Genomic DNA, 17,185 nt, shown 5'->3' on the forward strand with positions numbered 1-17,185 from the left:
CCAGACTCTCTCTCTCTCCCCCCAGTCTCTCTCTCTCTCCCCCCAGTCTCCTCTCTCTCCCCCCAGTCTCCTCTCTCTCCACCCAGTCACCCTCTCTCCCCCAGCCTCTCTCACTCATCCCCCAGCCTCCCCCTCCCCCAGTCTCCCTCTTCCCCCAGCCTCTCTCACTTTCCCCCCAGTATCTCTCTTTCCCCCCAGTATCTCTCTCTCTCCTCCCAGCCTCTCTCCCTCTCCCCCGTCTCGTTCACTCTCCCTCAGTCTCCCTCTGCCCCAGTCTCTCTCTCCCCCCAGTATCTCTCTTTACCCCCAGTATCTCTCTCTCTCCTCCCAGCCTCTCTCCCTCTCCCGTAGTCTCCCTCTCTCCACCAGTCTCCCTCTCTCCCCCAGCCTCTCTCACTCTCCCCCTAGCCTCCCTCCCTCTCCCCCAGTCTCCCTCTCCCCCAGCCTCTCTCCCTCTCCCCCAGTCTCCCTCTCCCCCAGTCTCTCTCTCTCCCCCCAGTATCTCTCTCTCTCTCTCTCTCTCTCTCTCCTCCCAGCCTCTCTCACTCTCCTCCAGTCTCCCTCGCTCCCCAACCCCCCCCCCCCAGCCTCTCTCGCGCTCTCAGCCCCACGCTGGCTGGGGGTGGCGGGGGGGAGTGGGGGTGGGGGCGGGGAGAGAGAGTCGGAGCCACAGGTCCTGCTTCTCGACACCACGTGGAGGTAATGATTCGGGCCAGGAGGCGGGGTGGGGGGGGGGTCGGTGGGGGACCGAGCTTGACAGTGGGCGGGGCTTGCCGCATGTCTGTCAAAAAAGAACAGTACGGGCATGGGGGGCCGGGGAGGGGTGCCTGACATAAACCTGTCTGTCAAAAAAACTGCAGTACAAATAGTTACATCGATCAAATAGTGTCAGGTGCAATAAACCTGGGGCAGCCCAAGTTTTCCCTATTAAGTCATCAGAGCCTTGCAAGCTGGAATTTCTCTCTTTAAAACTCCACAATCTTGCTTTATCTCTCTCTCCCTCTCTCCCACCCCCCCACCCCACCCCACCCCATCCATCTTCAGAAACTTTCTGAACAGCTAGGATGGCCTGTGAGTCTCCTGGAATGAAGCCTGGAGCTCGCAGCGTGGGAGATGTTCACACTTTGAATTTCCTGCCGTAGTAGCCCCGTCCCACCCCCAGCTCCATGATGTCACCGGCCGCTGCTCCTAAGCTAGCGGCTCAATGATGTCATCGAGTCTGCAGGGAGCTCGGGAGCAGGGAATCTGTACTGGGGAGAGAGGGACTGGAGGGGCGGACTAATAAGGGCGACACTGGGTTGCCCCAGAGTCACCAAACCAGAATCATCACAACAAGTGCCTCTTTCAAGGCCCCACTAATTATAGGATGGTAGAATTGTCATATATGTACATGCTGCTTGTAGCCACCAGATGGTGTCATTGTTGGAGGCCACTGAGCAACCATGCACATGGTGCTGCTCTGGTATAAAAGGACAGCCATTTTGTGAGTCAGGCACTTTGGGCCATAATAAAGCAGAACAGTACTCAGTTTGTACCTTTATTGCATACATAACAAAAATCAAACTAAAAGATGCCAAACTAAGCGTCATGTGCCCCTAAAAACAAAGGGATACCACTCCAACTAAGTCAAAATCACAACTCTCACAGATTAATCGCAAGACACGCAATTTTTATTGAAAATTTAACCCAACTCGCGATCCAACCGCGAGATATCATGTTTTTTCCCCTCGGGGAACAATGCAATGACGCTAGGCGAATGTTGAACAGCCCGACAGTACTTAGATTGGTCAGTGCCTGGCAGCGCCGCTCAACATGGACCACGGAGATTGGAATGCTCCCTAGGGAGGGCATGCACACAGGGATTGGATCCTTCAGTAGCGGGTGTTGCATTTATGCGGCGCGTGCACCCCGCGCTCTCCCGACTCGTGGCTCATGTTGCTGGGGACCCGGCCAGAGGCAGCACTTCATGGGCTGCTTTCCCATACCACTTCAATTCAAATCATGTAAATGAAAGAGCGTGGAATGTGCTTCAAGGGCTGGAAGCATTATCAGGAGTGAGATGATACGAGCGAGAACTGCCACTCATTCAGAGATGAAAGGAATATAGGAACATAGGAACCCCTCGAGCCTGTTCCGCCATTCAATGAGATCACGGCTGATCTGAAACCGAACTCCATATACCTGCCTTTGCCCCATATCTCTGACAAGCTTTAGTTAACAAAAAGTAAAATTAACAATTGATCTAGCACCAATTGACATTTGTGGAAGAGAGTTCCAAACTTATACCACCCTTTGTGTGTAGAAGTGTTTCCAAATTTCACTCCTGAAAGGTTTGGCTCAAACTTTTAGACTATGCCCCCTCGTCCTAGAATCCCCAAACTAATAATATAGTTTCTCTCTATCTACCTCTCTGTTCCCCTTTATATCCTGAAAACTTTGATCAGATCACCCCTTAACCTTCTAAATTCTAGGGAATACAACCCTAATTTGTGTAATTTCTCCTCATAATTTAACCCTTGAAATCCAGGTATCATTCTGGTAAACCTACGCTGCACTCCCTCCAAGGCCAATACATCCTTCCCAAGTAGTGGTGCCCAGAACTGCTCACAGTACTCCAGGTGTGGTCGAACCAGAGTTTTTTTTTATAGCTGCAGGTGCTACATAAAAGGTTACTGCACAAGATAAAAGTTCACGGGGTTGGGGGTAATATATTAGCATGGATAGAGGATTGGCTAATGAACAGAAAACAGAGAGTAGGGATAAATGGTTCATTCTCGGGTTGACAATCAGTGGGGTGCTGCAGGGATCAGTGCTGGGACCCCAGCTATTTACAATCTATATTAACGACTTGGAGGAAGGGACCGAGTGTAACGTAGCCAAGTTTGCTGACGATACAAAGATGGGAGGAAAAGCAAATGTGTGAGGAGGACACAAAAAATATGCAAAAGGACATAGGCAAGCTAAGTGAGTGAGCAAAAATTTGGCAGATGGAGTATAATGTTGGAAAGTGTGAGGTTATGCACTTTGGCAGAAAACATCAAAGAGCAAATTATTATTTCAATGGAGAAAGATTGCAAAGTGCTGCAGTACAGCGGGACCTGGGGGTACTTGTGCATGAAACACAAAAGGTTAGTATGCAGGTACAGCAAGTGATCAGGAAGGCCAGTGGAATCTTGGCCTTTATTGTTATGTCTGTAATGCACTTATGAATGACTCCACGAGGCAATGTGTTGTACTCAAACTGTAGTGACCTTGGTCCTTTATTCATAACTCCAGAGTGAGGCACAAGCATGGTGGGCAGCCTTTTATACTAGGCCCTGCACAACTATGCAGGTGACCCTCAGGTCTCCCACCGCAGTGCCCTCTGGTGGACAGCCTCTGCAACAGGGGCAGGAAACCCCGGTCTCCATCAGTTGCAACCTCTAGTGGTGACAGCATAGTATATACACAGTGTAAACCTTATTGATAGTACATCAGGTAACATGTCACCATCTTATGCAACTATACAGTGACTACACAGAGAGTATATCTATAGTCTGCATATATAACATTTATTGCAAAGTGGATGGAGTATAAAAGCAGGGAAGCCTTGCTACAGTTGTACAGGGTATTGGTGAGGCCACACCTGGAATACTGCGCGTAGTTTTGGTTTCCATATTTACGAAAGGATATACTTGCTTTGGAGGCAGTTTAGAGAAGGTTCACATGGTTGATTCCAGAGATGAGGGGGTTAACTTATGATGAAAGGTTGAGTAGGTTGGGTCTCTACTCATTGGAATTCGGAAGAATGAGAGGTGATCTTATCGAAACGTATAAGATTATGAGGGGGCTTGACAAGGTGGATGCAGAGAGGATGTTTCCACTGATGGGGGAGACTAGAACTAGAGGGCATAATCTTAGAATAATGGGCCGCCCATTTAAAACAGAGATGAGGAGAAATTTCTTCTCTCAGAGGATTGTGGATCTGTGGAATTCGCTACCTCAGAGAGCTGTGGAAGCTGGGACATTGAATACATTTAAGACAGAAATAGACATTTTCTTAAACAATAAGCGAATAAGAGTTATGGGGACCGGGCAGGGAAGTGGACCTGAGTCCATGTTTGGATCAGCCATGATCGTATTAAATGGCGGAGCAGGCTCGAGGGGCCATATCGCCTACTCCTGTTCCTTTTTCTTCTGTTATGTTCTTATAACTTCTTCACCCTTGTACTCTAGTCCCCTAGATATAAAGGCCAGCATTCCATTAGCCTATTTGATTATTTTCTGTACTTGTTCATGAATTTTAATGATCTATGTATCTGGAACCCTAAGTCTCTTTGGACCTCCACTGTTTTTAGCTTTTCACCACTTACAAAGTACCCTGTTCTATCCGTTTTAGGTCCACACTTTTGACCTTACTTTTGCCTACATTAAGGAGACATTGTGAACATCAGGAATGTGAATCAAAATGGTAGAAATATATAAATATAATAACTGGGAGCTCAAAACATTGGACTGTTTCACAAACTCCTTGGCGGCTTTGTCGAACTTATTCTGCAGCTTCAGAGCACATGGTCTGAAACGCTCAGGAAATACTAAGCATGCTCAGCAGGTCAGTGAGCATCTTACATCGTATCACTTCGTTCATTGAAGACGGCACAGGCAGCTGATGGTGCTGTGATGGGAATAGTAAACAGCCAATAGGGCAGACCGTGAGCTGGGGAGCAGGACTGTGGCCGTCACTCCAGGGACAGTCCTGTGTACCGAGCCCACAGCAGCCTGAGCCCAAATCTCACCCACCGTCAGACCCCACATCAATATCATTCACACTGTCACGCTTCGGTGAGACTGAAAAAACGAGCATTACAAAGTCTTAAATTTTTGTTTAGAATTTTGGAAAGCATTTTCTGATGCAGTAAGAGAGTTTTTGTAAAGAGCTGTGACCTGTTAGAGATTAAATAAAACCCCTAATGAGGTTTATAAATGAACTGTCAACCTATATTGGTTTATGTTTGAAAAAAATAGCAACTCATGATTTCTATACCAGGTCTCATGATTTTTAAGAGTTTGTCTCCTGATTTATGAAGCGGTGGGGTTCGCAATACTATTATTGATGTCTACAAGATGCTCTATACCCTGCGGTGCCCATTGGTTGCGGAAGGCATCAAGTGCACTCGTGGACACCACATGCTCCCACTCCAGGGCCTCCCGGGCACGGATCAGACCAAGGCGGCCAGAGCGATAACCCTCCCGCTCCCAAGAAGGCCCCGCTAGTCCTGGATCTACAAATTTCAGTTTTAGCCAAACCCAGGAACAAGCCCACAAGAGGATGCCTCAACTTACCCATTCCTCCTCCGCACCGGGCGGCCAAAGATTAGCAGAGTGGGGCTAAAGTGTAACCAAAGATTGAGGAGCAGCCCCTTCAGGTAACATTACAAGAGCTGCAGCCTCTCACACTGCAAGTGGACATGGGCTGTGGACTCCATGGGCCGCAAAAATCACACACAACTTAGGAGTCCGTGAAGGTGCTTAAAAACTCTCCAACACTCTCCAGCCCAGATTTTAAAGTAACTGGAAGAAGGATTAGAGGGAAGTTGAGGAGAACTTTTTTCATCCAGAAGGTGGTGGGGGTCTGGAACTCGCTGCCTGAAAGGGTAGTAGAGGTAGAAGCCCTCATCACTTCTTAGATATGCTCTTAAAGTGGCGTAATCTACAAGGCTACGGACCAAGACCTGGAAGGTGGGATTAGGCTGGATAGCTCTTTTTTGGCCGACTCAGATACGATGGGCCAAATGGCCTCCTTCTGTGCATAAATTTCTATGATTCTATCCCCGATGTTGCAGGGAAGGACTCCTTCATAGAGAGCCTCCCATTGGGGTCACCCACCTAGGCCGGATGGCAATATGGCAGACTGGAGGATGGGGGCCAGTGAAGAGAAAGGGACTAGGGCGCTAAGAGGAGAAAGGGATTAGGGCCCGGGGAGACTGGTGCTCGGGCAGGGGGAGAGAGGGAGACTGAGGGTCGGACTCGGGGAGGGGGGGGGCGTCGGGTGGTAGTGGGTGCTTGGGCATGGGGAGAGAGGGATACTGAGGGTCGGACTCGGGGGAGGGGGGGTGTGGGTCGAGGGTATTGGGTGCTCAGGCAGGGGGAGACTGTGGGTTGCGGAGCATGGGTCGGGGGGAGAGAGAGAGGGAGACTGTGGAGTCGGCGGAGGGTGACGAGAGGGAGACTGGGGAATGAGGTGGCTGTGGAGGCCAGCATTCCTTGGAGGGCTGGGAGCAGCAGCAATGGGATAAGTAGGAGCAGTACCAATAGAGGAGGTGCCAGTAAAGGGCAGAGGGAAACCTGGGGATGTTACTGTGGGGAAACAGTAAAAGATGGTTTCCATTGGTGAGCAAGTGGGGAACATGGAAATGGATGGACACCAAGGATTCTGATTGGAAGAACCAAGGAGGAAGGTACTTGAATTGAAGGCTATTAGGCCATTGGATCCTTCACCACAAGTGACTATTGAGGTAGAGACTACAACAACACTTAAAATTCAATGGGATAAATATTTAAAAAGGAGGTTTGTAAAAAGATATGAGGGAAATACGGTTGCAGGAGAGATCGCCAGTACAGGTACAGGTACCGAAGGCTGAATGGCCTCCTCCTGTGCTGTAATTTATATCATTCTATGAAAACTCTCCCTTATTGAGTTCGAGCCCAACAAGTGGTTTAGTAATGTTGGTCCTGAGCTAAATTTAGGATGACTTGCCTTGTGAGAAGTGCACCAAACGCCAAGCCCACTGCCCTTTGTGCGATCTCTCCATTTGATGCTGGTTGGTCTGTGCCGGTTGGTTTTGACATGTGAAGTCCAAGTATAGATCGGCTCCGATTGAGGATCCCAGTTCAAAGTTGTCACCTTCACATGGAACCCGAGTCCACAAACATAGGGGGAGAGATGGGGCCTATGAAAAATGCCATTGACTGGGAGCCTGACCACGCCTTGTGCAGCGCAGAGATATTCTGATTGTTGTTTCAGGGTGACTAATGGTGCACTGTAGGAATACTACTAGCTATAGGTTGGTTGGTTAAGAGGGAAATCTGAGTACCAGTATAACTATTAGTTATCAGTGTAATTTCAGTGAATTACCATTAGATGCTCCCACTTCTGATTTCCCCTCTGCGAATCACTCCCTCACCTTTGGTTTCCTTCTTCACCTGCTCGCGGATGTCTTCCTCGTTCTTGGAACATCTCACACAACAGCTACTGGCGCAAAACCACAAACAAAGATACTCAACTACAGGGGACCCAACCTTTATAAGGTAAATACAATAGCTTTTGTACATGTCATGTAGTCAGAATGTTATGTGATCAAACCTCCAGAGTTGACAATCCTATTAAAACCTAAGGGGCAGATTTACGGGTCTTTTGCGCTCCGTTTTTCACCCAAAAGCGGCGGCAATGGTGGCGGTGAGGTCTTCTGGGTGGGCGGTCAACCTCCAGTGCCCTGTAGCGCTCCTCGGGTCCGGTTTTGTGATGGTGCACAGCAGCACCGCCCGGAAGAGCTGCACCCGTCTGCAATGCCTCTGGTTGCAACACTGGCGCATATTTTGACTTCAGCTGAACCCGTTGTTCTGTAGCGCGCCCCGCAATGAACGCCTGGGAAATCAGACGGTCCAACGATACCGACTGCAGAGAGGTAAGTAATGGACTCCTAAGCTAAGTGTGATTGTTTTTCCTTTTAATTTTTTTTGCAATTTATCTGGAATTGTAGTGGCGTGGGCAATGTTTTGGGAATGTTTTTGTGGGTTTCTTTTTAGATTTTTTTACTCCCCAGAAGTCTCTTGGAGCGCTCCTGGCCCGGCTCTTTAGCTTGGGAATTTCCCATACTAGCGCCCAAGAGAGGTGTACAACGTCTTAGTGCTGCGCCACCTGACTCTCAGCCCAGCTGCCCAATTTTAATTACTGAGGTGCAAACTGTTCCCGGGCGCAAACTTTATCACCCCGCCGCCATTACCACCCCCAAAATCATCAAAGCCGAAAATTCAGCCGCTTGTCTTTAACTCTCACCTTCTCCCAATTTCTACTCATTGTCCAAGTTCCACTCACCTCCTTGACATGTTTTGCTATGTTGAAGGCACCCTGTAAGTGTAACTTGTTATGAAAAATTTTTTCTTTTTCTCCGAAAGTTAAATTAAAAACAAAGCTACAGATTACCCCATTTACCTTCCATCCTCTTACATAAACTGGATTTGCATTCTCAACGCAGACAGGAGTACACATTGTGGAAGGGAAAGCAAAGAGCTTGTCGGAACTGATTGGTTGTAAATGACGTTGGATTATGGACAAATGCAAGGTACTGTGATATATTGAAAGCAAATGTTGGAGGCATGTGTATTCTATCGGTGGGATGGGATCTGCCATGAGGGATGTTGGCTGAATTGTTGCTCACCATATCCACAGCCTGAGGTGAACAGGATTTCAATGCCAAAGCATTTGAGTTGAAACCCCTGGAAGTGATGCTGAATCTGTGGGCTGGAAATTGCCCTCCGCCCTGTTTGAAGCAGGTAATTTGAATTATGACCGTCCACGGGGAGTCGGAGGAAAGAGGCAGGAAATTCTGATCAATAACGTTATCACCGTCTCCCACCGCTTTGGGCTGCTGTGTGAGGCGGGTTTACGTTGAGAACGGGGTGATGTCCATCACCACGATGTGGATGTGCCGCATCACACTGAAGCGTAGCAACGTCCCTCTCCTTCACTTAGAGGAGAGGGACACTACGAGGTCTAGTGAGGCTGCCTTGGCACCCACTGAGGCACCAGGGAGGGGTTTGGCCAGGGGGGCTTGGCCAGGCCAGCGGGATAGTAATGCACCTATTAAAGTTTTCAACTTCACTTGTTATCAAGCTGTACTGTTAGATCTGTCTGCCACTGCAAACTTGGAGTTTCATGCACCATGCATTGTGTAAACATTGCACTGACTGTGACCTCAGAGGGAAGCACTAAGTAGCCACCAGTTAACGACTATGGAAGGTTGTACCAACTGATTTTTCAGACGTGATTAGTGGCGGTCGCTAAATGAGGCAGCCGCACCTAATTTAGCGAGCGGGTCGCAAGTGTGGTCATTGCACCAGGACCGAAGTCATGATCTGACTGATAATCAGCAGTCATTCGCTAGCATTTGGCGCCGCCGTTAAACCTCAACTAAATTTTCTGGTAGGGCGCTGCAAGCTGCACGCCCGGTCAGTAAGCTAATAAGTATGCATTAACGCCCCTCCTGGCCGCTAACTGAGGCGTTGGACAACCCAATTTCCACACCTTGGTACTTAAGGAACAATCATGTTACACACAAATTTGCCTCCCAAATTTGCCAACTTCTTATAATCCCATTGCTAATCAGATATTTATCCAATTATTTTTAAATGCTTCGCAATTATATAGCCTTTTCTAAGCCCTCTAGGTGCATGTTTCCCTTGCCACCTTTAACAGACCTGTTAAGTCTCACTCATTTGGAGTGACCCTCACTCTAGCTTGGTTTCAAAATGTAGCCTATTTTGATATGTCATCTATCTATGTATATACATCTGGCATCTAGTGCACATCCAACACACTTGCATAGAAATTACAGCATGGAAACAAGTTGTGTGGCCAGTCTATGTTGGTGTTTATTCTCCATGTGAGCTGTAGTCCTAATCCCATGTGCCTGCACTTTTCCCATTATCCCATTAATAGTGTTCCTGTTGTACTCGAAGATGATGGTGTCAACAAAGAAGGGAGCGTAAGTTCATGGTAGGTGGTTATGCAGGCCAATATGTGATTGATATTGTCCACTATAACCCTCACATAACCATGTTCCTGGCCGGTTCGCCTGTTAATCCCTCTGACAGTGTCAATCTCCCTTTCCTTCAAACATCTATTTAACCTGTTAAAAGTTGACATGCTCCCTGCATCAATGACTAATTCCAGGAGTGAATTACACAGCAACACACACACATCCCTGTCTAAAAAGATTTCTTCCACACTTTTGCCTGATTGCGCCTTTGTGAAGCATCCTGGATGTTTTTCTATGTTAATACAAGTTGTTGTTGCTCTGTGTCCCAAATGTCTTTCATTTAATCCTGTATCTATGTCCCCTCATTCCAGACCCCTCAATCACTATCTACTCTTGTCATATCCCTTCATAATTTTAAACACCTCTATGAAATCACCCTGTAATCTCCTCTGTTATGACATCATGCTTTGATATCGCATCCTAAAGTGTCAAAAAATATAAAAAGATAGAAAGAAAGTTGGTCTTTTCATGCTGGTTTTTCTGACCTTGATAATCTGGTCTCTTCTCAGGGGTAAGAACTGGGGATTTACAAGCAGTTGCAATCTATTAAAACTTTCTCCAGCAGTTAGTGTTTATTTCACTTTAGGATATGGCCATTTAGAACATTTTCCTACAGGGATAGCTGAGCAGTAAACTTAATGGGGCAGGCCAGGTTAAACATATATCCATTTTGACAGCTAAACATCATAACTATGCTGCAGACTACCTATGAGCAATGTCATGGGAGATCAGCTAATTCACAACATGAACTTAACTCAGTGTGTTTCACTGCTTGCAATCAGTTCCACTTTTTTCACTCATGTAAATCCTAGTCCAAACAGTTTTCTGATCTTGACAGCTAAAGAGTTGGAGTTGGATTGCCAATTTTTCCATTTTATGTGTTTAGGGAATGAACATATTCATCTTGAGTTATTTTAGCTTCCAAAAGCATTGGGGAGAGTGTGTCTCCCTTATGCCCAGTCCGAACTCAGCTGATCTTAGAGTGACCATGGGGGAGGACTCGATGAAAGCTAGGGAAGTTTGCTAATTCTGTACATAGGAACAGGAGTAGTTCATTCAGTGCCTCAAGCCAGCTCCGCCATTCAATTAGATCATGGCTGATCTGCATCTGAACTCCATGTACCCGCAGTTGTTCCATATCGAAGGGCCGAATGGCCTACTCCTGCACCTATTTTTCTATGTTTCTATGTTTCTATGTATCAAGTGATACTCTTAATATCCATCTCAGTCTTTCAAATTTCAATTGACGCAGCAGCAACAGCCTTTTGTGGAAGAGTGTTCCACATTTTCACTACCCTGTGTGTGTAAAAGTGCTTCCTGATTTCACTCCTAAATGGCCTCGCTCTAATTTTAAGGTTATGCCCCCTTGTTCTGGATTTCCCCACTAGTGGAAATAGCTTCTCTGCATCTACCCCATTGAATGTCTTTATCATTTAAATCAACTCAATAAGATCAACCCTGAATCTTCTACCTTCCTGTGTACCTTCATTTCATTTGTCTTTTGTGATTTTGCTACTTCAGGAGAAAGAATTTCAAGTTGCATAGAAATTATGCAGTTACCCATAGGATCTACTGTTCCAGCCAGCATTGCCTGAAGAGCAGTACCTTAGCTATCTTTCTCTTTCTCTCTTTCTCTCTTTCTCTCTTTCTCTCTTTCTCTTTGTTTCTCTTTTTCTTTCTCTTTTGTTCTCTCACTTTCTCTTTCTCTCCCCCTTTTCGTCTCTCTCTCCCCCTTCGTCGTCTCTTTCTTTCTTCTCGTCACTTTGCTTCTCTCTCTCTCCTGTTCTCTCTCCAGTTAAAGAGTGCTCTTGATGTTCATTAAAGCAACAAATCACAAAAGGGACTTTAAACACAGAGATTGACACAATTTCAGACAGCACTGCATCATCATATTACCAGATCTGCCTGGTGCTAAAGCTGCATTATTTTGACCTCATATTTTTAATAAACCAATGGCAGAGTATGAAAAATGCACTCAAGAAGATTGGATAATTTGAAACTTTTAATGTAGCTTCATTGTTATGGTCACATTGTTTCTTTTATATGGAAACACCGCCTCATTAACACTTTTGAAACAACAGATGTTATTTGTCACTTTGTCACAAACACAATAACTCTGAGAATGAGAGAGAGATCATAGTGAAGCTATCAAATGTTGACCACAAGATGGCACAAGTGTAAAGAGTACAGCAACATTTCCATTTGGCCAATAATAACTGTCATAAACTGGGGCTCCCATTGTAGTTCTTCTGATCGAAGGATAGATTTGTAATTTCAAGATCAAACCTCTTCCCTCCATTTCCATTGTATAAATTTCCAATGGACTAAGTACACCCCAGTCAATCCCTCTGTATACATTTCCAGTGAACCAAACCTCTTCAAATCTATCCCCATTGAATATATGTCCAATGGACAAAACTCCTCCCAGTTCTTTTTGTGAACAATGTGTACTCCTTTATAAAGAATCCTATTGCAACAAATGCCTTCCATTCACTTGCATTGCTTAGAATCTAAGTGGACAAAACTTCTGCCCATTCACTCCTTTCTTATAGAATTTTTCCCCTTGCACCACCACATACTTAAGAACCTGTTCCCAGGACAATACGTATCCCTATTGGCTGCTCGGAGATGTGTGAGAGCATTGAGTGTAAGCCACACATAGGAAGCATAGTTCTTTTTTATATCTGTCAGAATTTGATACAGTTTTTAAAGTAAATATCAAAAAATATTGACAAATGGTCTCATCTGTGAGCTGAAGCTTATTAAACAGCTACATTTGTGTGACATGTTGAACATTCTTCAAAAATAGCTTGAGCATCTCACAAGACGATGGAAATAGCCTGGGGGCTATTTAGAGCCGAATCGGGTTGTGTAAAATAGATGTTTTTGTTAAGTGTGCTCTCAGCATGTTTTGACTGAGTTGCTGAATGTATGTTTCAATGGCAGTCGAAAAATAATTTACTATCTTTTCTTATCTGAAGTATTTTTATCTGAAGCAAAACATTTTTCGAATAACAAATGAGGTGTTTATCTGGAAGCAACATGGTTTGTCCTAAAGAGACAAAAACCATTACGATATATTGAGTGCTGAAAAAGATTCTCTGTGTTGTGGTAGAATACTATACATTCATCTTTAGGACCCAGGGGGAGAAATTGGCCTGATTTGCGCCTCCCGTTAGAACCTGAAGGGGACGGTAACAGGGCACTAAGGGGTTACCGACCGGGCGCGGCGAAATCATCGACTCCCGCGAACTTCCCCGCTAACACTTACTGCCTCACTCTTTTGCACCCCGTAGATCGTGACGTCATCTGGTGCACAACGTCCCGTTAGTGCTCCAGATGTAATATTCGCTCCCGCCCCCTGCAGCATCGCCGAGCATCAACAAAGGCAGCTGCAGGAGGCATTGTCACCTCAGCTGGCCGCCTGGGGAGCGACATTTAAAGGCAGTGGTGGTCAGGTAGGGTAAAATTTATTTATCTCCCCATTCTGGTGCCTCCTGATTTCTTTTGCCCCCGCGATTGCTCAGCCCTGTACTCTCTTAGAGTGCTTGGGGCTGCCATGCACATAACGCAAATGCCATGGCCCAACAGACAGAGTCTGAAGATTCATTTATCTCAGCAATGGCCCGTCCCTTTAAGGGAGGGAAGGAGCCTGTAAAGCGTAAGTTCCGGGCACCAGTAAATCTTTTTTGCCCAGTGATACTTTCGCGCTCCCTGAAAAGTTATCGCCCCAAATGGAGTGCCACGCAATTTTTACATAGGATTACAAAGGATATATGGCACAGAAACAGGCCTTTCAGCCCAAGCATTCCATGCCACGTTTCTGCTTCACTCGAGCCTCCTCCCATCTTTCCTCATCTAAATCTATCAGCATAATCCTCTATTCTCTTCTCCCTCATATTTGTCTAGCCTCCGTTTAAATGCATCTATACTATTCACTTCAACCACTCCCTGTGGTAGCGAGTTCCACATTCTCATCACTCGTTGGAGAAATAAGTTTCTTCTGAATTCCCTTGGTGACTATCTTATATTGATGGCCTCTAGTTATGCTCTTCACCACAAGTGGAAATATTCTCTTTGTATTCACTCTTTTAAAACCTTTCATAATTTTAAAGACCTCTATTAGGTCACCCTTCAGCCTTATTTTTGCAAGAGAAAAGAGACCCAGCCTGTTCAGCCTTTTATAATATGTATACCTGTTAAGTCCTGACTCTAATGTACTGACTTACACGAGACACATGCTGAAGTCAAGGTCACTCAGGACCTGCACCTTTTAATTCACAGCTCTCCAGTCCCGCACTTGCCTGAGACCTCCCTTTATATACCATAGTGGGACAGGTATGGAGTATCTCCTGCAAGTGCACCCCTGGTGGTAAGGTATGCTTATTGTTACAGGTCATATCCAGTTACAGTCATGTATAGCATGGTAAGATACAGTTATATAGAGTAATGTGAGATACATGACATCACCCTCCCCTAAGGTCTTATTGCCTTTATAGATTCAGTCTCTCAGGTGGTCTGCGCTCTCACGTGGAGCGTCTTAGTTGTGGTTCAGTTGTTTGCCTTGGTGCCTGTTTTTCGTTCGGTGTGATTGCTGGTATCTCGCCTGGGCTGTCTGTTTCGTTCGGTGTGATTGCTGGTATCTCGCCTGGGCTGTCTGTTGAGACTGCCCTTTCCTCAGGTTGTTCCACCTGTCTGTCCACCAGGTGTGGTGTGAGTTCCACATTGTAGTCTGCCTCTGATTCTTCAGTGTTATCAGTGAATCTACTTTTTACTTGGTCTACATGCCTCCGGCAGGTTTGGCCATTGTCCATTTGTACAACCAGTAGCCTGTTTCCCTCTTTGTCTGTTTTTGTCCCTGCAAGCCATTGGGACCCCGGCCATAGTTTAGCACAAACACTTTGTTCCCTATCTCATTCCACCTCCCCCTCGAATTTCGGTCATGGTACTCAGTTAGCTTTTGACGTTTAGCCTCAACAATTTCATGCATGTCTGGGAGGATTAACGAGAGCCTAGTCTTTAAGGTTCGTTTCATCAATAGTTGCACAGGGGGAACCCCAGTCAACGAATGCGGACGAGATCTGTATGCCAGCAGCAGTCGCGACAGGCGGCTCTGCAGCGTGGGACCTTGGATTCTGAGCATGCCTTGTTTAATGATCTGCACTACTCGCTCCTCCTGGCCATTGGAGGCCGGCTTGAAAGATGCCGTCTTAACGTGATTTATACCATGGTCAACATAAAATCGTGAAATTCTGCGCTGGTGAAGCACGAACCATTATCACTGACCAATATGTCAGGAATGCCGTGTGTTGCAAACATGGTTCTAAGGCTCTCCACAGTGGTGGAGGTGGTGCTCGAGTTTAAAATGATGCACTCGATCCATTTTGAAAATGCATCAACGACTATGAGGAACATTTTGCCCATGAATGGGCCCGCATAGTCTACATACACACGTGACCACGGTTTGGTGGGCCAGGGGCTTAGGGGGGGCCTCCCTGGGGGCATTACTGAGTTGGGCACAAATGGTGCACCGACGGACGCAGAGCTCCAAGTCCGCGTCAATGCCAGGCCACCAGACATGAGATCTGGCTATGGCCTTCATAAGGACAATCCCCGGGTGCTCGCGATGGAGCTCCTGGACAAACGCCTCCCTGCCTCGTAACTACTTGGTTGCCCCACATCAGGCAGTCTGCCTGTAGTGAGAGTTCATGCATGCGCCTATGGAAGCGTTTGACCTCCTTGGGGCAGGCATCGTGAGCCTCTGCCCAGTCACTGGTTAAAACGCATCTTTTAACGAGAGATAACGTGGGGTCCCTGGTCGTCCAGGCCCTGATTTGGCAAGCCGTCATGGGCGAACCTATGGATTCAAAGGCATTGATTGCCATGACCATCTCACAGTCCTGTTCGTCGGACCCTTCTGTGGTCGCCAGGGGTAGCCTGCTAAGCGCGTCGGCACAGTTGTCTGTGCCTGGTCTGTGCCTTATCATGTAGTCGTAAGCCGCCAGCATGAGTGCTGAATGCGCGCCGAGGCATTGGCGTTGATTGCCTTGCACTCGGATAGTAGGGACGTGAGGGGTTTGTGGTCGGTTTCTAACGCAAACTTGGCCCTGAAAAGGTATTGGTGCATCTTTTTGACACCGTACACGCACGCGAGCGCCTCCTTCTCAACCATACCGTACCCGCGCTCCGCCCGCGAAAGTGACCTGGAGGCATAAGCAACAGGCTGCAATTTACCCACATCATTGACGTGCTGTAAAATGCACCCGACCCCGCACGCTGACGCATCACACGTAAGGACTAACTTTTTACCTGGGTCAAAAAAGGCTAAAACACTCTTGGAACATAGAAGGTTGCGTGCCTTATTGAAGGCGCATTCTTGGGCGTCCCCCCAAAACCAATCGCACCCCTTTCTGAGTAGCACGTGGAGAGGCTCCAGCAGCATGCTCAAGTTCTGCATAAAGTTCCCAAAGTAATTGAGTAGCCCGAGAAAGGCGCGCAGTTCCGAGACATTACGGAGCCTGGATGCCAGGCGAATTGCTTCGGTTTTGGATTCGGTTGGGCAGATTCCATCAGCGGCAATCCTTCTGCCCAAAAATTCAACCTCAGGTGCGAGAAACAGACACTTAGATTTCTTAACTCTTAGGCCTACCCGATCCAATCGACTTAGTACTTCCTCAAGATTGCGGAGATGAGAGTCGGTGTCCCTGCCCGTGATGAGTATGTCATCTTGAAATACAACCGTCCCCAGGATGGACTTGAGCAGACTTTCCATGTTGCACTGGAATATAGCAGCTGCCGACCTGATGCAGCACGGGCATCGATTGTACACAAAAAGGCCTTGATGTGTGTTGATGGTGGTGAGTAGCTTAGACTCTTCGGTCAGTTCTTGCGTCATATACGCAGATGTGAGGTCAAGTTTCGAGAAAAGTTTTCCTCCAGCCAACGTGGCAAATAGGTCCTCCGCTCTGGGCAGCGGGTATTGGTCCTGTAGGGAGACTCTGTTTATGGTAGACTTGTAATCCCCACAGATTCGCACTGATCCATCAGGCTTCATGACGGGGACGATGGGACTTGCCCAGTTGCTGAATTCCACGGGAGAAATTATGCTTTACCGCAGAAGCCGGTCCAGTTCGTTTTCAATCTCCCTCCCCCCCCCCCATGTCTCCCCCTCCCTCTCCCCCCCCATGTCTCCTCCTCCCTCTCCCCCCCATGTCTCCCCCCCTCTCCCCCCCATGTCTCCCCCTCCCTCTTCCCCCCCAATGTCTCCCCCTCCCTCTCCCCCCCATGTCTCCCCCTCCCTCTCCCCCTCATGTCTCCCCCTCCCTGTCCCCCCGCCCCACCCCACCCCATGTCTCCCCCTCTCTCTTGAATATATCAAATGAACCGCA

This window comes from Pristiophorus japonicus, chromosome 8 (genome assembly GCF_044704955.1).
Source record: "Pristiophorus japonicus isolate sPriJap1 chromosome 8, sPriJap1.hap1, whole genome shotgun sequence".
NCBI lineage: Eukaryota > Metazoa > Chordata > Chondrichthyes > Pristiophoridae > Pristiophorus > Pristiophorus japonicus.